The sequence below is a fragment of the Triturus cristatus genome, chromosome 2_1, assembly GCF_964204655.1.
Source record: "Triturus cristatus chromosome 2_1, aTriCri1.1, whole genome shotgun sequence".
NCBI lineage: Eukaryota > Metazoa > Chordata > Amphibia > Caudata > Salamandridae > Triturus > Triturus cristatus.
Genome location: NC_140581.1, coordinates 358,284,394 through 358,297,217, shown reverse-complemented (window position 1 = coordinate 358,297,217; position 12,824 = coordinate 358,284,394).

Genomic DNA, 12,824 nt, shown 5'->3' with positions numbered 1-12,824 from the left:
ACAGGCTATTTTTAGTTCCAAGGCTCTGGACATTCTTTTGGTAACCGTGTGGTGTATACTTGGAATGTTTTAATGTCTGCGCGTTTGCCTCATGACATCACTGTGATCCTGTGAAGGGGGGTTCTTTTTTCAACTGTCAAACTGTGAGTCAGCCATCGTAAGTGTTTTTTTTTTTTTAGTTTACTGACATAACCCCCTCCCCCGCACCTCACAACAAATCAACGTAGGAGAGAGCTATCCATTGCTGCAGGGGCAGAGCAACAGCATTTTGCATATGTTTTATGCCTGTAATTTATAGCGAATGGAATGGGCACCAAAACACGCAGGTGGCTGAATGCGCTACAATTCTACACCATGCGTTGCACCTTCGTCACCCCAGCAACAGCAGTGTACGTCCCTAGCAACTGCTCGGTCACAGTTTGTCACCAAAATAACGGGAGAGCGTTATATTGCTGTGGAAGTGCGATCCAAAAACAGTGCATGTCTGCCGGAAGTTGCACAAGTGCCACGTTTGGACCTTTTGCATCACAGCTGTACTTTTAAAAATATGTTTGCGTCATTCTGAACGCACGCACAGTTAGTAATGTGCTGCCTGTGTGTACGCGATACATAGCAAATCCGGGACTGCGTTCTTAAGTGGACCTTCATCTCTGCACCATCTTAAAACACATTTGGGCAGCACATCACTACCTTTATGTGCCCAAATGTTCACAGCCATTGTAAGCAGTGCTGTTGGGTAAAAGCTGCAACTACGATTACTATAATGTCATGAACTGCGCATGCGTCAGTGGTTTCAACAGAAGCATTCCGGGCAGATAGGACCAGGCCATGGGAGGAAAAAACAAGTCAAGGTTTCCAAAGACAGAAAATTACAATAGAGAAGGCTGTAAAGTGCAACCCTCCCACACTCAAAAGTTGTAGGGAAGGCAACTACAGCACCGGCTTCCCTCAGCTGGAGAACAGCTAAAGGGCGGCAGCTGAAACGCGAGTTTTAGTGACACACGGAACGTCTCAGGAGGACTGGAGTGGGGTCGGGTCAGGGGAGCCTGATGGAGCCACAACAAAATACTTCAGAGCATCAGATGAAGGGAGGGCCCGAGCTCTGACCTGCAGAGGAAGGGAGAGGCAACTTGTCACAGACTGGGCAGGAGCTCTACTGGTCTCACCTGAGGCGTCGCATGCCGCCGTTCTCCAGGAACTGTCCAGCAGGAGCAGGGCGGCAGCCAGCACTACATGAGAACGGCAAAATGGAGCCCGATCCATGCTTGCAATGAGAAGATTGCGTTCCAAAGCTAGAGTACGACCATACGTTAGGAGGCAGGCGCGAGCGCACGCGCAGACTCGACGCTCAGCCCAGCTGTTTTCGTGACCGTGGTGTCAGCCGAGACACAATGGGGCTGTCAGGCTAGGGGCGATCTGAGGACTGGGAGAGGAAATAAAGATATCACAGGGCGCGTCCGGCCTTTGATCTACCTGTGCCTGCGGGCACCTGAATCCGAGAACTGGGGACTGCTGTGAAGGCACAGAGGGGTAGAGAAAGAGGCGGAAGGGGGCTAAGAAAGGCTGGATTCAAGGAGGAGCGAGAGAGGTTGTAAACCTTTACAAATGAGAGCATGCAGAAGACAAGCATACATAAGTAAATAGCTGAAACAAGTCAAAAGAGATTATTTTTGGTCTTTGGTTTGTATAACAAATACATTGCAGTATTGAGTACACATTCATGCTGTTCAACTTATGTAACAAGCGGCAGTGAAAGCGATCACGAAAGCGATCGCAATTCTTAAACAAACACGCCCACGAGTGGTGCGCGCGCCACAGCGAAACATGTGTTTTCAATTATCGCGCCTGTGTCTGGGCACGATAATTGAAACCACATGGCCTTTGGTGCGCGTAATAGACACCAATAGGCCAAGGGCAGAGGAATGCGCCCGCCTTTGGCCTATTGCGTGCCGTCTTTGTGAAAAACACACGCAAAGGCCAATCGCAGAAGCCAAAAGGAAAAGCACATGCACGAGCGTTTGCGATTCCTAGGGCAATTTTAAAACCCCGTACAAGAGGCTCTTGCTGCGCGAGCAGTGATGCGCACTGCAACGCTAGGTGCGAGAACTAAAAAAAGTCTAGGGGGAAAACAAAAAGTTTAGGGAACTTTAGCCAAAAAGGGCCAAGTCCAACAGTCGCCCTGCGCCTCACGTGTTGTTCTGTGTAAGTCGCCCTGCGCTTCAGATGTTGTTGTGTGTAAGTCGCCCTGTGCCCCACCTTGTGTACCCTCTGTGTTGTTTACTTTGTGGAACACGTGTTTTTGTCGTGTTGGTTTAACCCTTGTTGCCTGTTGTTGGCTTTGGGTGTTTGTTCTGGGGTGTGGCCCACCCTCCTTTACATTTTTTAATGTATTTATTGGGAAGGATGGGGATATTGTTTGTTTCTGATTTTTATCTTACTGGTCAATATTTTTCCCTCCTTCAGTCTACGCAGTGTTTCAACTTTTGTGAAGGGGCATTAAGCTTTGCTTCCCTGAGTTAGAATGTTTTCTTCTTTTGTAAATGTATTGTTTATAGTTACTCACATGTTTTCGCACACTATCATTTCTCTTTTAAAAGGAAGGGGATGGGGAGGAGCCTAACGCGGGACCAAGATGGCTGCGTGAGCACAGAGCTCCCGCGACCCTCGTTCCCTCCGGCAACTATCCTGAAAAGAATCCTGTGTCAAATATCCGGAATATTGGAGATGAACCATTGCTGAGGCGAATGCCGTTGTCCGGACTGAAATCGTACACAGGAGACCGAAGTTGTGACAAGTGGAAGTTCGCGGCCTACCCCCGGGAGATGCCCGGGTCTTGCGTTGGCATGGGCCCAGACACTAATTGAACAACAGCAGCCGTGTGTGGTGCAGACCATCGGATGGGGGCTGTTTTCACTTTCACTTTCACTTTCGTTTTCCTCTACAACTGCGTGCCTCGGCCCGAGAGTGTCTTGGGCAACAGTCGCCTGTAGTTCGGCCTGCACAGGCCTGGGCCTAAATCGGAGTCCCGGATCCAGCGGACCTCGTGTCAATTGTGTGGCTGAGGGGTCTGTCTTTGACGCTGACTGTTCCGGTGTGGAGGATGTCGGCCAAATCGGAAGCCGAAAAACAGAAGCCCAAGAATACCAGGCGGGGGGGTTACACTCAAGCTAACAATATGGATCGCTATGCCCAGCACAAGGGATCACCAAGCGGACCGGGGAAGCCACAGGAAGTACCGAGAGATGGCTCGGTCCCCGAACCTGGAATTGACACTGCAAGACATCATGGGCGCCATTGAGGGGATGAAGTCCTCTATTGGGCAACAGTTCGAGACCCTGGCACACAAAGTGGATACTATCTCAGTTGATGTTAACTTGCTTCGCGCAGACCTGGGGAAAACTAATGAGAGAGTTAAATCATTGGACCTAAAAACCTCTAGCCTCACGGGGGACGTCTTTGATCTGCAAATAGAGGTCCGTACGCTGAGGACTACTAATGACCTCTTTGCCCGCAAGATGGAGGATTTTGAAGGCCGGGCGCGGCGCAATAACGTGCGCATTGTTGGCGTTCCGGAGAAATCGGAGGAGCAATCAGCGGACTTGTTTGTCGAGGACTTGGTGGTTAATCATCTGGCGCCTAAGGGCCTCAGCAAGTTCTTTGCGGTCGAGCGGGCCCACCGAGTCCCAGGCGGGAGGCCCAAGGTGGGAGCCCCCCCGAGACCGATTATCGCCAGGATCTTCAATTTCAGGGACCGCGACGCCATTCTACAGGTGTCACGAGTGTCCGGACCAGTCACTTTCCAGAACACTGCAGTGAGTTTTTATCCTGACTTCACCCAGGCGGTGCAGAAGCAACGGCAGAGTTTCCTGGGGGTTAAGAGGAGGCTACGTGAGATGGGTCTGAAGTATGCCATGCTCTTCCCAGCCAAGTTGCGCGTCGAGTACGAAGAGCGAACCTTTTTCTTTGACTTGCCGGACGTGGTTGGGGAATGGCTCGACACATTGCCTCGGCGGCGGACTAGTGGGGATCATGCTGGCGGAGCAGAAGGTGGTCATGTCGCACAAGAGTGAGGATTCCGGTGATTGAACATTCTGGCTACGTTCAGGACAGTGGTTCGCTGATTTTTGTTTTCATTGCTGGCTATTGTCCGGGGGTGGCGGGGGTAAAATGGGAGCACTTTCCTCCTATGGGGTTTCTTCTTGTAGACTAGTTTCTGCTAGGGCGACAGGCACACTGCAAGTTGGGGGGGCTTTTCAGGCTTACGCAGGGGTGCAGGGTGGGGGGTGGTATGGGTCTGTTGGGGTGGTTGTTGTTGTTTTTCTCTTTGCAAGGTACCGCAATGCAAGTCTTTTTCGCTCGTGTGCTGCTCTCTGGGGGGGCGGGGGTCTCTTGCCATTTCGTGATGGGGGTAGGGGTTTGCATATACTTAGTTGGAATGTTAATGGCTTGGGGGATCGTATTAAGCGGGGGATTGTATTGCAATTTCTGAAGAGGTGCTCTCCTGACATAGTCTTGCTGCAGGAGACGCACCTGATAGGCAATATGTGTCATGCTCTCAATAGAAAGGGTTATAAATTTGTTGCGCACTCTGGGTTTTCCTCGGGATCTCGGGGGGCTGGAATACTTGTTAGGACCTCGCTGCCGTTTGAGATTGATTCTACCACTGTCGATGAGAGGGGGCGCTTTGTGGCTGTTGCTGGGAGGTGGGAGGGCAGGACACTGGTTTTGGTTTCTGTCTATGTCCCTCCTGGCCTGCAGACCGCCACATTTGCTGACTTGGGGAGGGCTATGCTGGATCTCCCCGAGGGCGTGCTGTTGGTGGGTGGTGACTTTAATGCAGTTGGTTCCGGATTACTAGACAGACATCCGCCAAGGGACCCCGGGGGGGCGCAGAGATGGCTCCCAGATTTTATTGATACACTAGGTCTGGTTGACTGCTGGAGGCTGCTGCATCCCGCTCTGCGGCAGTACACTTTTCACTCTGGGGCACACGGTAGCCTCTCTAGAATAGATTATGTTCTCACCTTGGCTGCCCAAGCTTCATTGGTGTCCGAGGCTAGGCACATGGCTAGGGGCATCTCCGATCATTCGCCGGTGTGGATTTGTATGGATTTTGGCCGGGGAGCGGCAGGTAGGGTGGCTCCGATTAACCCCTGGTATTTCCGTGACCCTAGGACTCGTAGCGCGTTGCTGAAAGCGGTCGATCTCTACTTTTTGGAGAATCTTGGCTCGGTTACCTCCGCGGTGTCTTTGTGGGAAGCGTTTAAAACGGTACTGAGAGGGGAGGCCCTCTCCTTGATAGCGGATGTCAAACGTCGGAGAGATGCGGAGGTGGCGCAGATCGAGGCTGAGATCGTGGTATTAGAGACAGTCCTGGAAGATGAGGTTACGGCGGAAACACTGCATAAGCTGAGATTAAAACAGTCTGAATATAAAGCACTGGTGACAAACGCGGCCAAGGTTCTTAGCAGGGAACAACAGGGGCGATTGTATGATGTGGGGGATAAGGCTGGGAAATTAATAGCATGATTAGACAGAAAAGAACGAGTGAATAGAGTTGTGCCAGAAATAGTGACAGTCTGCGGGGATTTTGTCACCGAACCCGACGGGATAGTCCAGTGTTTCGCGGACCACTTCCGCATGGTCTATACGTCCGTGTCGGACAAGCCAGAGGAAGACTCGCATGAACTGCTGCAAGATATTGCCCTGCCTTGTCTCTCTGACATAGACAGGGAAGACCTTGATGGTGACATTACCGCGGATGAGGTTGCAGTTGCTATCCGCTCGCTACACCCGGGCAAGGCCTCGGGCCCGAATGGCTTACCGATCGAGTTGTATAAACTCAGGCCGGATAAGATTGCTCCGCATTTGCGAGATATGTTTGTAGAGGCGCGGGAGAATGGGTGTCTCCCATTTGACCAACGTCTGGCGACAATAGTGGTTATACATAAAGATGGCAAGCCCCGGAACAGATGTGGCTCGTATAGGCCGATCTCCCTACTCAACGCTGAGCCAAAAATCCTTGCCAAACTGTTGGCTAACCGTTTGATCAGGGTCATTGGGGACTTGATCCATCCGGATCAATCCGGGTTTATCCCACACCGCAACACCGCGTTGAACCTCAGGTGACTCCATGGCGTGCTCGCGAGGGTTGGGACGCTGCGGGAGTCGGCCATCTTGGCGTCACTTGATGCCACGATGGCTTTCGACACTGTGGAATGGCCGTATCTGTGGGCAGCACTCACAAAATTTGGCTTCGGACCGGGTTTTATAGGCTGGATTATGCTACTCTATGAGGAACCTTTGGCTAAAATCGCGGTGAACGGTAGGGCGTCATCTCCGTTTGCGCTTGGGAGGGTCACACGGCAGGGTTGTCCTCTGTCGCCCCTGTTGTTCGCCCTCGCCCTTGAGCCGCTGGCGGCATGGATTAGATGGCAGCAAGACATAAAAGGGATCCGATGGTCGCCAGACCACGAGGACCGCATTTCTTTGTATGCTGACGACATTTTGTTATACTTGACCTCACCTAGGAAATCCCTCATAGTAGTCTGTGATGTCTTGAATTCCTTCGGTAGAAACTCGGGTCTCGCCATTTACTGGGGAAAGTCGCATCTATATGTTCTAAGTGGAGACACCCCTATCGTTCCGCGGAATTGCTCCATCCAGATCGCCCAGCAGGGCTTTCTGTACTTGGGGATATATATTTCCAACGATCCTTCTGTCCGATACGAGAAGAACCTACTCCCTCCGTTGTCACGTTTGAGACGGGACATTGCGGGTTGGAGGCGGCTGCCGCTCTCCCTCCTAGGCCGCGCCGCATTGATTAAAATGATGTCTCTTCCCCGATTTCTCTATGCCCTACAGAACACCCTAGAGTTAGTTCCGGCCTGGTATTTTCGTGAGGTGGAGAGTCTCCAGCGCTCGCTGTTATGGGACGGTCGACCGTGTATAGCTATTGCAAAGTTGACCCTTCCATGGTATGACGGGGGGATTGCACTCCCTGACATCAGAAGATATTATTGGGCTAACCAGTTGGGAGCAATTAACCACGGTGTTTATGGTCCGGCGTTGAACCCTGGGTTTGCTATGGATCGGTGGTTGTTGCGCGGGGGTAATTATCTTAGGGCGCTGTATTCCAAATCACTGGATGGGTCCCTCACGGGACCAACCAAGACGGCAGTGCATGTGTGGAAGGCGGTTACAAATTCGTTGGGCTGGAAGGATAGGCTTACCCAGGCTACTCCGCTTTTCGAATCCGATATATTGGGGAAATTACGGCACACGAAAGGGTTTGAGAAGTGGGACCTAATTGGGATTTCTAGAGTTGGGGATCTGCTGGCTAAGGGTAAGGTGAAATCGTTTGAGACGCTGCAGACGGAGTACGAATTAGGGGGTACTGAATACTTTCGATATGCCCAGGTGCGTCATGCTCTGCTATCTGTCTTTGTCGAGGGGGAGGTCGTGCCTGAGTCTTCTCCTTTGGAGGATCGGATTCTGGATGGTCATATGCCGGAGAGTACAATATCCTTGATATACAAGAAGCTTGTAAATGTTCGGACCGACCTCCTCCTCGCTGTGCGCGAACAATGGACTAGGGATGGTCTCGAGCTGGACGATGAGGACTGGCAGTATGCCATCTCCTCTCCGAAGGAGGTTGCGATCCCGGCGAGATTGCGGTTGGTGCAGCTTAAGATACTTCACAGGGTTTACGTCATGGGGCCCCGCCTGATTCACATGGGTTTCTCTGAAGATGGCTTATGCAAGAGGGGCTGTGGGATGGTGGGCACCTTTCTACACATTATTTGGGAATGTGGGGAGATCGCAGGGTTCTGGAAACAAATTCATGACGTGATGGAAGAGGTCACGGGTATCGCACTCTTACCGGAGGCAAGACGATGCCTATTGAATGTCTGGGGTCCCACCGACTATGATGCCGCTCAGACCCAATGGGTGACCCTGGGGAATATGGTGGCGAAGCGAGATATTGCGCAGCTGTGGGGATCCCAGAGGCCTCCCACCCTGGTAACATGGGTGGAAAATATGGACTGGGGCATGTTCCGGGAGAAAACGGTGTACAGTGCCCGAGGTCGCCCTAAGAAATGGCATAAGATATGGGGGCAATGGAACCATTATAGGGGAGATATTTGTGTGCCCCCGGTTACTGAGATGCCCGATGTGCACCTTTCCCCCTAGCTCTACTTCCAACTTTGGACGTAAAACTGCTCATAACTTGGAGTCCGTACCTCTGCTTTCCCCTCACTTCTTTGGCGTGGTGTACTGCTCCGTTGAGGGGAGTGGGACCTCGCCCCAGCCGGGAACTAGCGCATGTTTCTTATATGCTTTGCCTTGCTTGTGTTTTTTATTTTCGGTTTACATTAAAACTAAACCTTTGTTACTCCTGATCTATAGCTATGGACCTTCTTACGTATTGTTCTCATCGTGCTGCCGGACCTCCAGGATGTCGGCTGAATAGCTGTGTATCATGTTGACATAAATAAAGGTTTAAAAAAAAGGAAGGGGATAAAGTTATATCCTCTTAAGTGTCATTGAATGTAATACAGTCTAGCTGTCTCCTAGCTGCTCAGCCAGAGTGAGAGATGGTGACGGAATGTTGGTGTGACTGTGATGAATGGAATGCCTCGGTGCCTGTGTGGATGTGTGGTGACAGTTGGAGATGGGCTGAGCAGCAGGGAGGCTGCTCCTGGTGGGGCTGGTGTGGGAGCTGGTAACTGGGCTGAAGAGATGTCTGGCAACATAAACAAGGACTTACGTTTTGACTTACATGGAACTAATAAAGAAATCAGTGAAACTCTACCTGGCTTCTTGTATCAACTTGTGTAAGGGTACAACATTTATGTTAGAAAATAACAAAAAGGACCAAAAAACTCCAGAATTGAAAAAAAAAATAACCCTGACCATGTAAGGCTTTAAATCCCATTTGAACATTGGAGCAAACTCACACTTGACAGTTAGGATGATTTAGAAAATTGCATATTTAATATTACTGACTAAGGCCTTCTATGAAGGCTTTCGATAATTGGACTGAGAAATTAAATGTTCTTATGTTTTATTATATTTGTTACGTAATCATTTGTATGTATATTTTTATGTGGACCTCATTGGAGATCCAAATCTTTAATAAATATTGAATTGAATGTAATATCACTGACGATATCACAGTCTGTGCAAAATATCAAATGGCTCAACTAGGTTGGCCATCGGGCCGCTATTTTACACAACTGGACTGTATTTTGTCCATATCAATAAAAGAAATTGAGGAAAGCCGTGAATACCGGTATTTCTTTGCTCTTTAAACATAAACGCAAAACAGCCCACACAAAGAAATCTTTTAAAAAGGATTCCAAAGGATTATTAAAGCACACAGATGTATAATTGCTATTTTACAAAAGAAAATAGATTTAACAGAAATTCATTTTTCGCCTAACTATTCGTGGCCTTTCTAGAACAGCATAATATGAACAAATGGCCGGTATGTTTTTCTGAGAAGGGGTAGAGACCCTAGCAACCTCTCTCCATCCTTAATATATATCAAGGAAAACTTGTGCTGAGTAGTAAAATCGATTTAAATATTGAAATAAACTTTAACACATGTTCTGTTGTTAAGCGGAAAATGTTATGTTATACAGTTTTATAGAGCGCGGCTAATACCCGAAGGTGTCCTGGCGCTATTGCGAAGGAGTCCGTCCTAAGTCTGAGACCAGGGTAGAAATTTAAGGTGCAAAAAGACTGGTCTTGAGTGCCTTCCTGAATTCCAGATGGTTAGATATGTGTCTAAGGCATGGAGGCAGTAAGTTCCAAGCCTTGGTTGCTTTTGCTAGGAAGCTTCGCCCTCCCCAGTTAGCTTTTTTTACCCTGGGGACTGAAACTAGTTTGGCCTTTGAGGACCGCAGGTTTCTTCCAGGTGAGTACCATTGAAAGTGCCTCATCAAGTGATGGGGTCCACTTTTATATAAAGCTCTGTGCGTAATGCACATAGCTTTAAACAGTACTTGTTTATTTACCGGCAGCCAATGCAATTTTTTTATCTCCGCCGAGATAGAGGCATATTTAGGAGTACCAGATATCAGTCTTGCCGCTGCGTTTTGCAGTAGCTGTAGTTTTCTCTGTAGCCCCTCCTGGATGTTAAAATAAAGACTGTTACAGTAGTCTAGTTTTGATAAAGCCAGGGTAGAGATAACCATCCTTTGAGACTCTTTGGGGAGAAGAGGCAGTATCTTTTTACAGGATCGCAGGATAAATGATGTTGAGGAGACTACTGCGTTGACTTGGTCCTTAAACAGGAGTTTGTAGTCAATGATGATACCCAAGTTCTTAACTTTTCTACAGGGTGTTGGAAGTGGGCCCAATGAATCTGGGCACCAAGTTGGAGTCCAGAAGTTTGGATGGTTTCCAAACAGGACCACCTCGGTTTTATTGGAGTTTAGCTTGAGGCAGTTCTGGGTCATCCAGCTGCCTACTGCCAACATACACTCCTTAAAATCTACTGCTATGTTTGAAACTCCTCCAGGGAGAATGGAAACCACAATCTGAGTGTCGTCTGCGTAGGAAGTAAGGTCGAACCCAAAGAATTCGACCAGGGGTGCCAGATGTTTTACATAACGATTAAAGAGTGTGGGACTGAAGGAAGATCCTTGTGGGACCTCACATGGTAAGGAGAAAGCCTTGGCCGTAAAGCGTGACTGCTTGTATTCTGTCTGCTAGGAAGGACAATCAGCCTCCAAGCTTTCCCTTTGACTCCAATGTCATGTAACCAGTCCATCAATAAACCAAGATGGACCGTGTCAAAGGCTGCAGTCAGATCCAACATAATCATCGCAGCTTTTCCTCCTTGATCTAAAATAGTTCTAATTTCCCCGGTTGATTTAAGCAGCGCAGATTCAGTGCTATGTCCCGCTCTGAAACCATACTGTGTGGGATCCAATAGCTGGCTATCTTCCAAGAATCTACTGAATTGTGTGTTCATTATTTTTTCAATTATCTTAGTAGGAAGTGGGAGCCTGGATATTGGTCTAAAGTTATTTGGTTCCATGGGATCCAACTGTGGTTTATTTAATAGCGGAAGGATGGATGCTGATTTCCAAATTATGGGGAAATATCCATTTGCGAATATAGTATTAATGATGGACGTAAGGATTTCTGAGACTGGTTCTGAGGCTAGCTTAAGTACTGATAAGAGGCAGGGGTCCATGGGGGAACCAGATTTAGTTGTCTCCAAGAGTTTATGAACCTCAGTGATGGAGATTGAAATAAACTTTAACACATGTTCTGTTGTTAAGCGGAAAATGTTACTTCTAAATGTTGCTGTTAAAGCCCCCCATGGGTTCTTTAACTAATTTCACCACAGTCCCTGTGGCAGTATAGCAATGAGATGTCCTACAGTGATTTTTTGGACAATTCGCTTTTTCTTCATGTTAAGGTTTCATTCAGTAAGTGTGGGTTAATGCGCGAATTCAAACACTGAAAGCTGACCCTTATCTATTTAAAACAGTATAATGTTACATGCTTTCTTTTTAATACCCAAACCGAGGGACACATTTACAAGCCACTGTCGCCACCACGTGGCTTGTAAATGTGCCCCTCTGTGTGCTTCATTAAGCAGCACACATAGGGTCATATTCACAAGCCCCTATCGCCACCACAACATCACTTTCAGTGACGTTGTGGTGGCGAGTGGGGCCTCGCCTTATTCACAAGGCAGCGTTAAGCCACTTAACATGGCTTAACGCTGCCTTGTGAATAGGCCCCCTTTCACGCTGTGTTTAGCGTGAAAGGGGCGTGCAGTGGGTGTTCTGGTGGGGGTACCACTGCAACACCCATTGATATTTACGCTGCCCCCTATTCACAAGGGCAGTGTAAATAGGAGCTAATGTCAAACTTAAGACCAGGAAAACCCTGGTCTTAAGTTGGCAATACAAGGAGAAATGCTTTATTTCTCCTCGTTTTTGCATATTCCATGTGCGCTGCCTTGTGCAGCACACATGGAAAATACAAAATGCCATGGTTTGTTTATGTACAGGAAGGTGTCCCTTCCTGTACATAAACAAACCTTTTTTTTAAAATGCCGTTTTGTAACTTACATGTGTACATGTAAGTTACAAACTGGCATTTTAGGTTTGTTTATGTGCAGGAAGGTAAAGGGGACACCTTCCTGTACACAAACAAACCTCCCTGCTTGCAGACACCCTTGCACTCTGGTGCAAGGAAGTGCAAGGGTGCCTGCGTTGGTGATAAATTGTGAAACTTAGCGCCATCGCAGGGGGAAAAGCAAGGCTGCACCATGTCCTTGTGAATATGGTGCAGCCTTGCTTTTCTGCTGTGGCGGAGAGATTACATCCTTCGATGGCAAAACATCTGTTATTTTACAGGCTGAAAGCAAAAAGGACAGTCAAGAGTGGATTTGTACGATAAATAACATCTCAAAGCGGATATATCTAAGGGCTAACGCCTCTCTCCGCCACTGCCTTGTGAATATCCCCCATAGAAGTTTCAAAACGCTGTTATTTTACAGGCTGAAAGCAAAAAGGACAGTCAAGAGTGGATTTGTACGATAAATAACATCTCAAAGCGGATATATCTAAGGGCTAACGCCTCTCTCCGCCACTTCCTTGTGAATATCCCCCATAGAAGTTTCAAAACGCCATGAATTATTGTTTATGTGCCGGAAGGGATACCTTCCTGCACTTAAACAATAATTTCCCCGAACACAGACACCCCCTTGCACCTGTGTTGGCGCTAGGCAGCTGAGCTCAGCGCCAGTGTAGGTGAAACGCAGGGGTGCGCTGCATTCTTGTGAATAGGGCACA